Raw genomic sequence first — 11,439 nt, forward strand, 5'->3', positions numbered from 1 at the left:
TCAGATGAATATTTTATCAAACACTTGGGGACATAATCTGTGCACGTAATAATAATCAACATGCAAGCATCATGATCACAATTTAAACTCACAAATTCAAGGGGCTTTTAACATAAATCTACATAACCCTATACACATATTACTTCACATGAAAAATTGCAATAAATTATGGATTTAAAACCCAAATAATATCATAATCACGAATACAATCAATTCAACATGAAATTCATGAAAGCAATCATCTTGTAATTTAAAAAACGTTTTTGAACTCTAAGGGAGGAAGGAAACCCTTGGATGAACACCTAACATACCTTTAGTGTTAATTCTTTGAAAGTTGTGGTGAATTTCTTGGGACTTGGATCTTGAATTTGATGGCTAAGGGTTTGTTATTAGGAGAATTTTTGAATAATAAGTGGATTTTGACTTTAGAAAGGCTTAATCTCATGTTTTGGGGCTGAAATAAGGTGGGAAAATTGACCTAAATATCCCTTTGGACGTAGAATTATAAGAGAAAAAACTATGCCCAGTGACACGTAGACCAATGCACCGCGTCAAAGGGGTCGACAAGATGACTAACGTGCCACGTCAAGTTTGTGTTGGTTCATTAGAATTTACATTGGAGCTGGGAAAAATATCCATTGAAGTGATGGGTGATGCGAGGCATGGAGATCATGTCGATCCACTGTTTTGGACACCTAAATATGATTCAAATGAGGTCCAAAAAAATCCAAAACTCAACCGAATTGACCTATTGACACACCTGATCATGATTCAATCTATGGATCAACATTTTAAGGTCCTAAGGGTCATAAAATAAGATCTCCAAATTATGAAGGCTAAAATAATTCTAAGTATAAACACTTAGCTGAAATTTCTATGTATAGGACCTCCCTTTATGCTCTAAAGGACTGAGTTAAGCTTAGGATTTTGTAGGGTCTTACAATATCTCTCCCTTGGGAACATTTGTCCTCGAATAAGACAGGCTAAGCTGAGGATACTGATAGACTGAGTTTACATACTGGACATGCACAACTGAAGCATGATTTTATGACTGAAACTACTGATATACTAAGTTTTCATAATAAACATGCATAACTGAAGCATGACTGAATTTTAAAGGCATGACACATGACTAAGTTGTTTCATAAAGGTATGCATGGTATGAGAATGCTATGTAACTGAACCATTATAGAGTTTGTAAAGGTAAACTGAGCATGGAACTGAGTAATTTCAAGGAAAACCATTACCTTGAGCTAAGTCTGAGTTTACAGAGAAGAGATGAGGATACTTGGTCCGTATATGTACTTCTTCTTCATAAGTAACTCCCTCAACGGACTGATTCTGCCAAAGAACTTTGACTAGATAAACTTCTTTGTTCCTCAGTCTGTGAACCTGATAATCAAGAAATTTGATTGGGATTTTCTCATAAGAGAGGCTGCTCTGGACATCAATGCCCTCTATCGGGACTACAACTGTTGGGTAAACTATGCACTTCTTTAGCAAGGAGACATGAAACACTAGGGCACTAATGCTAAGTTTGAAGGTAACTCAAGCTCGTAAGCTACGTTTCCAAAATGGTTGAGGATTTGATAAGGACCAACATATCGGGGACTAAGCTTCTCTTTCATGCCAAATCTCTTTACTTCATTCAAATGAGAGATTTTAAAATTCATATAATCACCAATCTCAAACTCAAGATCTTTTCTTCGCATATCTGCATACGGTTTCTGTAGGCTTTGATCTGTCTTAAACCTTTCCCTGATCAACTGAACTTTTCTAAGGTATCAACTACCAAATCAAGCCCTACTATTGTGGACTCACCCACTTCAAACCAACCAATGGGATATCTTCATCCCCTCCCATAGAGCACCTCAAATAGAGCCATCTGAATACTGGAATGATAACTATTATTATACGTGAACTCAATCAAGGGAAAGTGATTATCTAAACTACCCTTAAGGTCAATGGCACACACTCTTAACATATCTTCTAAAGTTTGAATGATCCTTTCTTATTGACCATCTATTTGAGGATGAAAGGCTATACTGAGGTGAACTTGGGTACCAAGACCCTTTTGGAAGGCTTTCCAATAGTGAAAGGTGAACTGCGTACCTCTATATAAAATAATAGACAGCAGAACTACATACAATCTGACTAACTCCCTAACATAGAGCTTGGTATAATCCTCGACTGAATAAGAGGTATGAACAAGTACAAAGTGAGCTCATTTGGTCATCCTATCCACAATGACACAAATCAAATTATGCTGGTGGAGAGTACGGGGCAAGCCCATCACAAAATCCATGTTCACCTCCTCCTACTTCTAAATGGGAATACTTAACTCCTGCATAGTTCCACTAGGCTTCTAATGGTTGATCATAACTTGCTAACATGTCGAGCACTTAGATACAAACTTTGTAATGTCTCTCTTTATCCTGCTCCACCAATAGACCTCCCACAAATCGTGGTACATCTTAGAGGCCACTGGGTGAACCAAGTAGCGCGCACCATGTGCTTCTGCAAGAATCCTCTGCCTCATGCTATCCACATATGGCACATATAGTCTTCCCTAGCAATGCAACATACCACTCTCCCTTAGGAGAAAACCTCTACTTTCTTATCTCTAACTGACTCTTTTAGTTTAACTAAACTGGGATCTCTATTCTGCTTTTCTTTTTCCTTAGAAACCAAAGAGCATTACAAACCATTCTGCACCCATACACTACCCTATGCTGAATCGACTAAGAGGACACCTAGTCAGGAAAGCTGATTAACTTCCTAAACTAACTTTTTTTACCATCCTCCACGTGAGCAACACTACCCATAAATATCCTACTGAGACCATCAACTACAACATTGGCCTTTCTCGAATGATACAAAACACTCATGTCATAGTATTCCAATAACTCTAACCACCTTCTGTGACATAGGTTCAAATCTTTCTAAGAAAATACATACTTCAGGCTTTTATGGTCTGTGAAAATATCAACATGAACCCCATACAAATAGTGCCTCCAAATCTTTAAGGCACACACTACAGCTGCTAACTCAAATCATGAGTGGGGTAGTTCTTTTCATAGGGCTTAAGCTTCCTCGAGGTGTAGGCTATGGCCTTACCTTTCTGCATCAAAACATATCCCAAACCAACTCTGGAAGCATCACAATATATAACAAATCCATTGAACCATCTGGTAAGGTCAAAACTGGGGCTGTAGTGAGTCGAGTCTTCAACTCCTATGCACTATGGAAGTAGACAAAAATGTCATCAACAAAGACTATGATGAACATGTCCAAGTACTGCTTGAACACGCGGTTTATCAAGTCCATGAAGGCTGCTGGAGAATTGGTAAGGCCAAATGGCATGACTAGGAATTCGAAGTGACCATACCAAGTTTTGAAAGTTGTTTTCAGAATGTCACATTCTCTAACTTTGAGCTAATGATATACTAACCTGAGATCTATCTTAGAAAAGTAACTAGCACCCTGAAGTTGGTCAAATAAGTCATTGATTTTGGGAAGTGGATACTTGTTCTTGACTATGACTTTATTTAGCTGTCGGTAGTCTATACACATTCTGAGATAACTATCTTTCTTATGCATGAATAAAACTGGTGCACCCCAAGGGGATACACTAGGTCTGATGAATCCCTTATCTAGGAGATTATTCAACTATTCTTTTAACTCTTTGAGTTCTGCTGGTGCTATTTTGTATAGGAAAATAAAGATAGGCTGAGTATCTGGAAGAAGGTCTATTCCAAAGTTGATTTTCCGCTTTGAAGGGACTCCAAGAAGATCTTTGGGTAACACATCTGGAAATTCACATGCTACTGGAACTGACTCAAGACTGGGAGTATCAGAACTAGAATCCTTAACTCGAACAAGATGATAAATACATCCCTTAGATATTATTTTCCTCGCCCTAAAGTAGGAAACAAGATGACCCCTAAGTGCTGAAGTACTACCCCTCCACTCAAGGATAGGTTTATTCGAAAACTAAAAATGGATGATTCTTTTTCTGCAGTCAACTGAAGCATAGGACGAATGAATCCAGTCCATGTCAAGAATGACATCAAAATCTGTCATCTCTAATTCTACTAAGTCTGCTAAAGTAACTTTCTGAGATACCATAATTGGACAGTTCCTGTATACCCGTCGGGCTATGATAGATTTACCCACTGGGGTAGAGACTGAAAAGGGCTCTGATAGGATTTTGGGATTGACTCTGAAGTCAACAGCTATATATGAAGTTATAGAGGACAAAAAAGATCCCGGATCTAGAAAACCATAAATATGTAAATGATAAACTTGTAACGTACCAATGACCACATCAGGAGAAATTTCCTTATCCTGTCGAGACTGGAGTGCATAGAGCCTATTTAGGTGTTGCCCACTTGTGGCACTAAAAGTGGTACCCTACTGATTTGGGTGACCAGATTGAGCTGGGGGACGATTGTGCTGACTCTAAAACCCCACCTGAGGACACTCTCTAACCCTGTGGGCTGGCTTGCAACATCCGAAACATACATCACTACCAGATCTTGAGACACCCTGGTGGTTTATGCCATACTTCTAGCAAAGGGGATTTGTTCGGGCACTGCTAACACTACCCTGAGATTTAGGGCCTAGTGCCCTATCTTTATTGCCTTCTCTGAATTTTGGCACTGGAGCACTGGCTCAGACCAGAGCTGGAACTGAGGATTTTAGGTAGAACTGAGAACGATAACCAGCCTCTGACTTGGGCTGAGCAAAGGTGAAGCTACCTATTATAGCTCTCCTAATATACCTTTCTTTCTCCTTATTCTTAGCCTCTTCTATTTGCTAAGTATGGACCATGAGCCTGGATATGTCCATCTCCTTAATTAGCAATGTGGTCCTGCACTTCTTGACCATACTGCTAGACATGCTCGACACAAACATACAAATCTTAGATCTTCTATCTGCTACCATATGAAGGGCATATCTGGCTAACTGAGTAAACTTGAGAGAATACTCATTCATTGTCATGTTACACTGCTTTAGATTAATAAACTCCAAAACCTTCGTTTTCTTTAACTCGAGTGGGGAGAACCTATCCAAAAAAATAGTGGCAAACTCCTCCCATTGTATGGGCCCTGAATCTGCGATCCTCTCTGCCTTTCACTGCTTGAACTGTGACTGATCCACATCCTGCAACTGATATATGGCTAACTCAGCACTTTCACTAGAAGCTACCCCCATAATATCTATGACTTTCTACACCTTATCAAGGAATTCATGTAGGTCCTCATCTGACTAAGACCTGATAAATGATGGAGGATTTATTCGAGTAATGTCCCAAATTCAAGCTACAGTAATATTGGCCACTGGGTTGGCTTGGGCAGCAGCTGCGCATTTATTCTGGCTGCCACAGAATGATCCAACGTGGTGAAAGATGCTTTGAATTCTATGTGTAAAACATTCTCATCTAGGGGATCTGGATGGACGGGCGGAAGTACTGACTGGTTTCCCGTTCTTCTTCTGTCAGTTCTTTTTGGAGGCATATTTTGTAAGTGGAAGGAAAACTTGAATTATATAGATATTTTAAGTTGAACTCATGCTCACTCGCATGATATGAATACTGAAAGAAGGGAAACTTTTCCTAAAATGCCTCATAGCCTCTTGTCTATAAGTGTGGCGCGCTACACACCCATGCACAAGACTCTACTAGACATGGCTTTCAGACTGCCTAGGACTCTGTTGAACCTTAGGCTTTGATACCAAGTTTATAACACCCTACGTCTGCACCTTGGACATCACACAGTGCTTACGACTACAAAGGACCACAAGCTAACCCATGACTGGTACCTACTGTGATCACTGAATAATAATAACAAAATAAGTGTGAAAATTAGGTTGAATCTTCAATAAGGTTCATAACTAAAATCAGATACTAATTATTGATAAATAAATACTAAAAACCAAAAATTTGTCTGAAATAATCTAGTTCAAAAGCTTCTAACTGTCTAAAGGTGGAGTTAATGGGACAAGTCCCCAACTAACTCCGACTACTGAAAAATAAACTAAAATACTAAAAAAAGTACTATGTCCTCAAAATATGAGGACTCACCATTAAATGTATTGCTGATAATCTGGGTTGGAAAGTATGGTCGGGAGCCCGTGCATCTAAACCTTTGATATAAGATATCATAGCACAAAAGAAAGGTATACGTCAGTATTTTAAATGTACTGGGATGCTAGATGAGGTAAGGCTGAATGCATGGATTCATATGCATGAACAGTATATGACTGCATGATATGAGTATAACTAAATAAGAGTACATGTATATCTAATGCTGCTGTAAATACTGATTAGGAAATACTATGCACATAACTACGTACACCATAACTGAGATCACATTAGCACTAGATAATGAGTTTTGAAAATTGAATGATCGATATTTGAGTTTATTGATATTGTATTACTATTAACTGAGTGATTGTTTTTTACAATCCTAATTCAGTGGAATTGAACTGAGTTCTGTGCTGAGCTGGGTGACTATATCTGATAGTCCTAATTCTAAAACTGAACAGAGGTTTTATACTAAGTCTGAAACTAAAACTAAAACTGTGGAAGTGTTCATCTAACTGACATACCCCAATTATAAACTTAGTTGAGATCTAACCTGTGACCCAGTTGGAAGGGTGTTAGCACCGTGTCAAGATATACTAAAAATGGCTATGAGTTAATCCTCTCTGGAAGGAAGACATTATGTCAATCCTCACTATCATGAAAACTCATACGAGATGTATCAACCCTAGACTGGCAGAAGGATATCTCAACCTACGCTGGCTACGTAGTTCTGTAACACAGAGATTGCTACTAAGGGTCAAACCCTTTACTGAAAGGAATGCCCCCATCTCTGGGTTCAATCGGTGCTGATTCCTACTCCCAGCTAAATAAAAACTAAACTAATTTCTAGACTGTACTAGTCTTGACTGCATTGTTACTGATCATGCTAGCTGAATGAACTTGATTGGGTTTACTGAGTTCTGTTAACTGGCTGAATACACTGAGTTTTGTTAATTGTTGAACATATTTAGTTATGTTACTGACTAAACATACTGAGTTCTATTAACTGACTGAATACTACTATTCATGACATCACTGAGACTATTCGGAAAATACTGTAAATCTAGGTAAACAGCTAGATTATTAGGTATTATATACCCCCAGGACTCGATAGTATAGATAGTAAAAACATAGCACAATCTTGAAAAAAACATGATAACTAGTCACTTTGTCACAATTCATTCATTGAGGCATTTTATCAAATACTTGCATGTTATAAATTTCTATACATGCAAACATGATATGATTGCACTACTCAACTCACATGAACATTTTATCAAACACTCGGGGACATAATTTGTGCACATAATAATAATCAACATGCAAACATCATGATCACAACTTCAACTTACAAATTCAAGGGGCTTTTAACATAAATCCACATAAACCTATGCACATGTAAATTACTTCACATGAAAACTTGTAATAAATTATAGATTTAAAACCTAAATAATATCATAATCATGAATACAATCAATTCCACATAAAATTCATGAAAGCAATCATCTTGTAATTTAAAACGGGTTCTTAAACTCCAAGGGTGGAAGGAAATCCTTGGATGAACACCTAACATACCTTGATTGTTAATTCTTTGAAAGTTATGGTGAATTTCTTGGGACTTGGATCTTGAATTTGATGGCTTAGGGTTTGTTCTTGAGAGGATTTTTGAATAATAAGTGGATTTTTCCCTTAGAAAGGCTTAATCTCATATTTTGGGGCTGAAATAAGGTGGGGAAATTAACGTAAATACCCCTCTAGATGTAGAATTAAAAGACCGACGCACCACATCAAAGGGGTCGACACAATGACCAACACACCACGTCAAGTTTGCATTGGTTCATTGGAATTTACACCGAAAAGTAGAAAAAATATCCATCAACGCGATGGGTGATGCGACGCATTGAGATCACATCGATCCACTATTTTGGTCACCTAAATATGATTCAAACAAGGTCCAAAAAAATCCAAAACTCACTCAAAGTAACCTATTGACACACCTAATCATGATTCAATGCAAGGATCGCCATTTGAAGGTCTTAAGGATCGTAAAATAAGATCGCCAAATTATGAAGGCTACAATAATTCTAAGTATAAACACTTTGCTGAAATTTCTAAGTATAGGACCTCTCTTTATGCTCTAAATGACTGACTTAAGCTTAGGATTTTGTGGGGTCTTATATGAGGTATCGGAGTAGATTATGTGTGTTGTGCGTTGACGATTTGAGGCAGCAGATTATGGTAGAGGAGCTTGATGCTCATTATTCCATTCTTCTAGGAGCCACTAAGACGTAACGCAATTTATGGGAAGTCTATTGAAGGAGTAGTATAAAGAGAGACATGGACATCCTGTAAATTGCATTACATCTTAATGGCTCCTAAGTGAATGGAATAATATAGCAGAACTTTTAGACTAGTGTGAAACTTACCAACAGGTTAAGTTAGAGCACCAAAGACCTAGTGGCACATTGTAGGAGTTTAGTATTTCCATTTGGAAATGGGAAGAGGTGAACATTGATTTTGTGATAGGATTACCCTATTCGCGTCCGCAGCATGATTTGATTTGGGTTATTGAAGACAGATTGACCAAATTAGCCCACTTTTTTCCAGTTTACACGTACTACATAGCTAAGGATTATGCTAAGCTATGTATTAGAGAGTTGTTTAGATTGAATAGAGTTCCCTTTTCCATCATTTCAAATAGGGGTACTCAGTTTACCTCCCAATTTTGGAAAGCCTTTTAGAAGGGTCTTGGTACCCAAGTTTATCTCAGTTCATCTTTTCACTCATAGATAGATGGTCAGGTAGAAAGGACTATTAAGACTTTAGAGGGTATGTTGAGGGCATATGTTTTAGACTTCAAAGGAAATTAGGAAGACCATTTGTCATTGATTAAGTTTTCCTACAATAATAGTTAACATTCTAGTATAAAGATGGCCACATTCAAGGATCTTTATGGGCAAAGATATAGTTCTCCCATCGGTTGGTTCAAAGTGGGTAAAGCAACTTTGATTGGGCCAGATATGGTGTTTGAAAACATGGAGAAAGTTTAGTTGATTCGAGAGAGATTGAAAGCATACTAGAGTCATCAAAAATCTTAGACAGACGTAAGAATGAGAGATATTAAGTTTAAGGTTAATGATCTTGTTTATTTGAAGGTTTCACCCATAAGGGGGTGAAGATATTTGGTAAAAAATGGAAGCTTAGTCCCTGATATGTGGGTCTGTATAGGATATTAAGTCGTGTAGGGAAGGTAGTGTATAAGCTAGAGCTACCTGCAGACTTGTCATTAGTTTTACCCAGTGTTTCATGTTTCCTTATTGAAGAAGTGTATGGAAAATTCAGCTATTGTCGTCCCTTTAAAAAGCACAGATATTCAGAATAGCCTTTCATACGAAGATCTCCCAGTAGATATTCTTGATCACTAGATTCATAGACTAAGGAACAAAGAAGTTCCCTTGGTCAAAGTTCTATGGTGAAATCATTCTGTTGAGGGTGCCACTTGGGAAGCAAAAGAATACATGCGAACCAAGTACCCTCACCTCTTATCCACAAACTCAGATCTAGCCTAAGGTAACAGTTTTCCATGACTCAGTTCTTTTTCCAGTCTCAGTTTAAGCCATATAGTTATCTTTATGTCAATTCATGCACTCACAGATTAGTTCAGTCGCTCATTATGTTTAGATTCAATCATGCAGTTTTGTTTCAGTTGTTCATACCAGTAAATAGTCTTAGTTCCTCAGTATCCTAAGTTTAACTAGTCTCATTCGAGAATAAATGTTCTTAAGGGAGAGATATTGTAATACCCCGAATGTTCTCCAAAGTTTGAATAGTTCTCTCATCCTAACTGTCTGTCTGCGGATGAAAAGTGGAGCTAAGATGAACTTGGGTGCCAAGACCCTTATGGAAGGCTCTCCAAAACTGAGAAGTAAATTGAGTACCTCTATCGGAGATGATAGACAACGGAACTCCATGCAACCTGACTAACTCTCGAATATACATCTTAGCATAGTCCTCTACGGTGAAAAATGTATGTACTGGCAGAAAATTTGCTGACTTAGTAAACCTGTCTATAACGACCCAAATAGAATCATGATGATGATGAGAGAGAGGTAAACCAGTCACGAAGTCCATATTCACTACTTCCCAATTCTAGGTAGGAATGCTAAATTCTTGCATCATACCACCGGGTGGTCTCTGGTGCTCTATCTTTACCTGCTAGCAAGTTGCACACTTTTCTATGAACTTTGCTATATCCTTTTTCATACCATTCCACCAATAAATTTCCCACAAATCGCAGAATATTTTGGTAGCACCGGGATGAATAGATTACTGCGCACCATGTGCTTCAGCCATAATTCTCTACCTCAGATCATCAACATCAGGCATACACAATCTATTCTGAAATCTCAATACACCATCTCCCCCTTGGGAGAAAACCTCTACCTTTTGGTCTTTAACTGATTCTTTCAATTCGACCAAACGAGAATCTGTATCCTGCTTCTCCGTCACTTCAGAAACTAGGGAAGATTCGAAACTACTTTGGACCCAACCATTACCCTCAGCTGAATCGAGAAATCTAATGCCAAACCTAAACAAACGATGCACTTCACGAGCTAACTCTTTCTTATCTTCCTCTACATGTGCTACACTACCCATGGATGATCTGCTAAGGGCATCCGCCACTATATTGGCCTTTCCCGAGTGATACAACACACTCAAATCATAGTCCTTCAGTAATCCTAACCATCGCCTCTGCCAAAGATTCAACTCTCTCTGAGTGAACACATACTGTAAACTCTTATGATCCGTAAAGACATCAACATGAATGTTGTATAGGTAGTGTCTCTAAATTTTCAAAGCAAAAACTACTGTAGTTAACTCGAGGTCAAGGGTCCGATAATTCTTCTCATAAGGTTTCAACTGTCGGGAGGCATAAGCTATAACCTTACCCTTCTGCATCAACATATAACCCAAACTAACTCTGGAAGCATCACAATATACCACAAAATCATCGACACCATTAGGCAGGGTTATCACATGGGCTGAAGTGAGTCGAGTCTTTAATTCCTGAAAATGCTTCTTGCAAGAATTTGACCACTGGAATTTAACCTTCTTTTGGGTTAACCGGGTCAAAGGAGCAGCAATGGAAGAGAAACCTTCGATGAACGACGGTAGTAGCCAGCTAGACCTAGGAAACTCCTAATATCAGATGGGGAAATAGGTCTAGGACAACTTTTCACAGCTTTTACCTTTTGAGGATCAACTCAAATACCTTTAGAAGAAATAATATAACCCAGAAAAGCAACTGACCTTAGCCAAAATTCACACTTGTTAAATTTGGCAAACAACTG

Source organism: Capsicum annuum, chromosome 5 (assembly GCF_002878395.1).
Source record: "Capsicum annuum cultivar UCD-10X-F1 chromosome 5, UCD10Xv1.1, whole genome shotgun sequence".
NCBI classification, from domain to species: domain Eukaryota; kingdom Viridiplantae; phylum Streptophyta; class Magnoliopsida; order Solanales; family Solanaceae; genus Capsicum; species Capsicum annuum.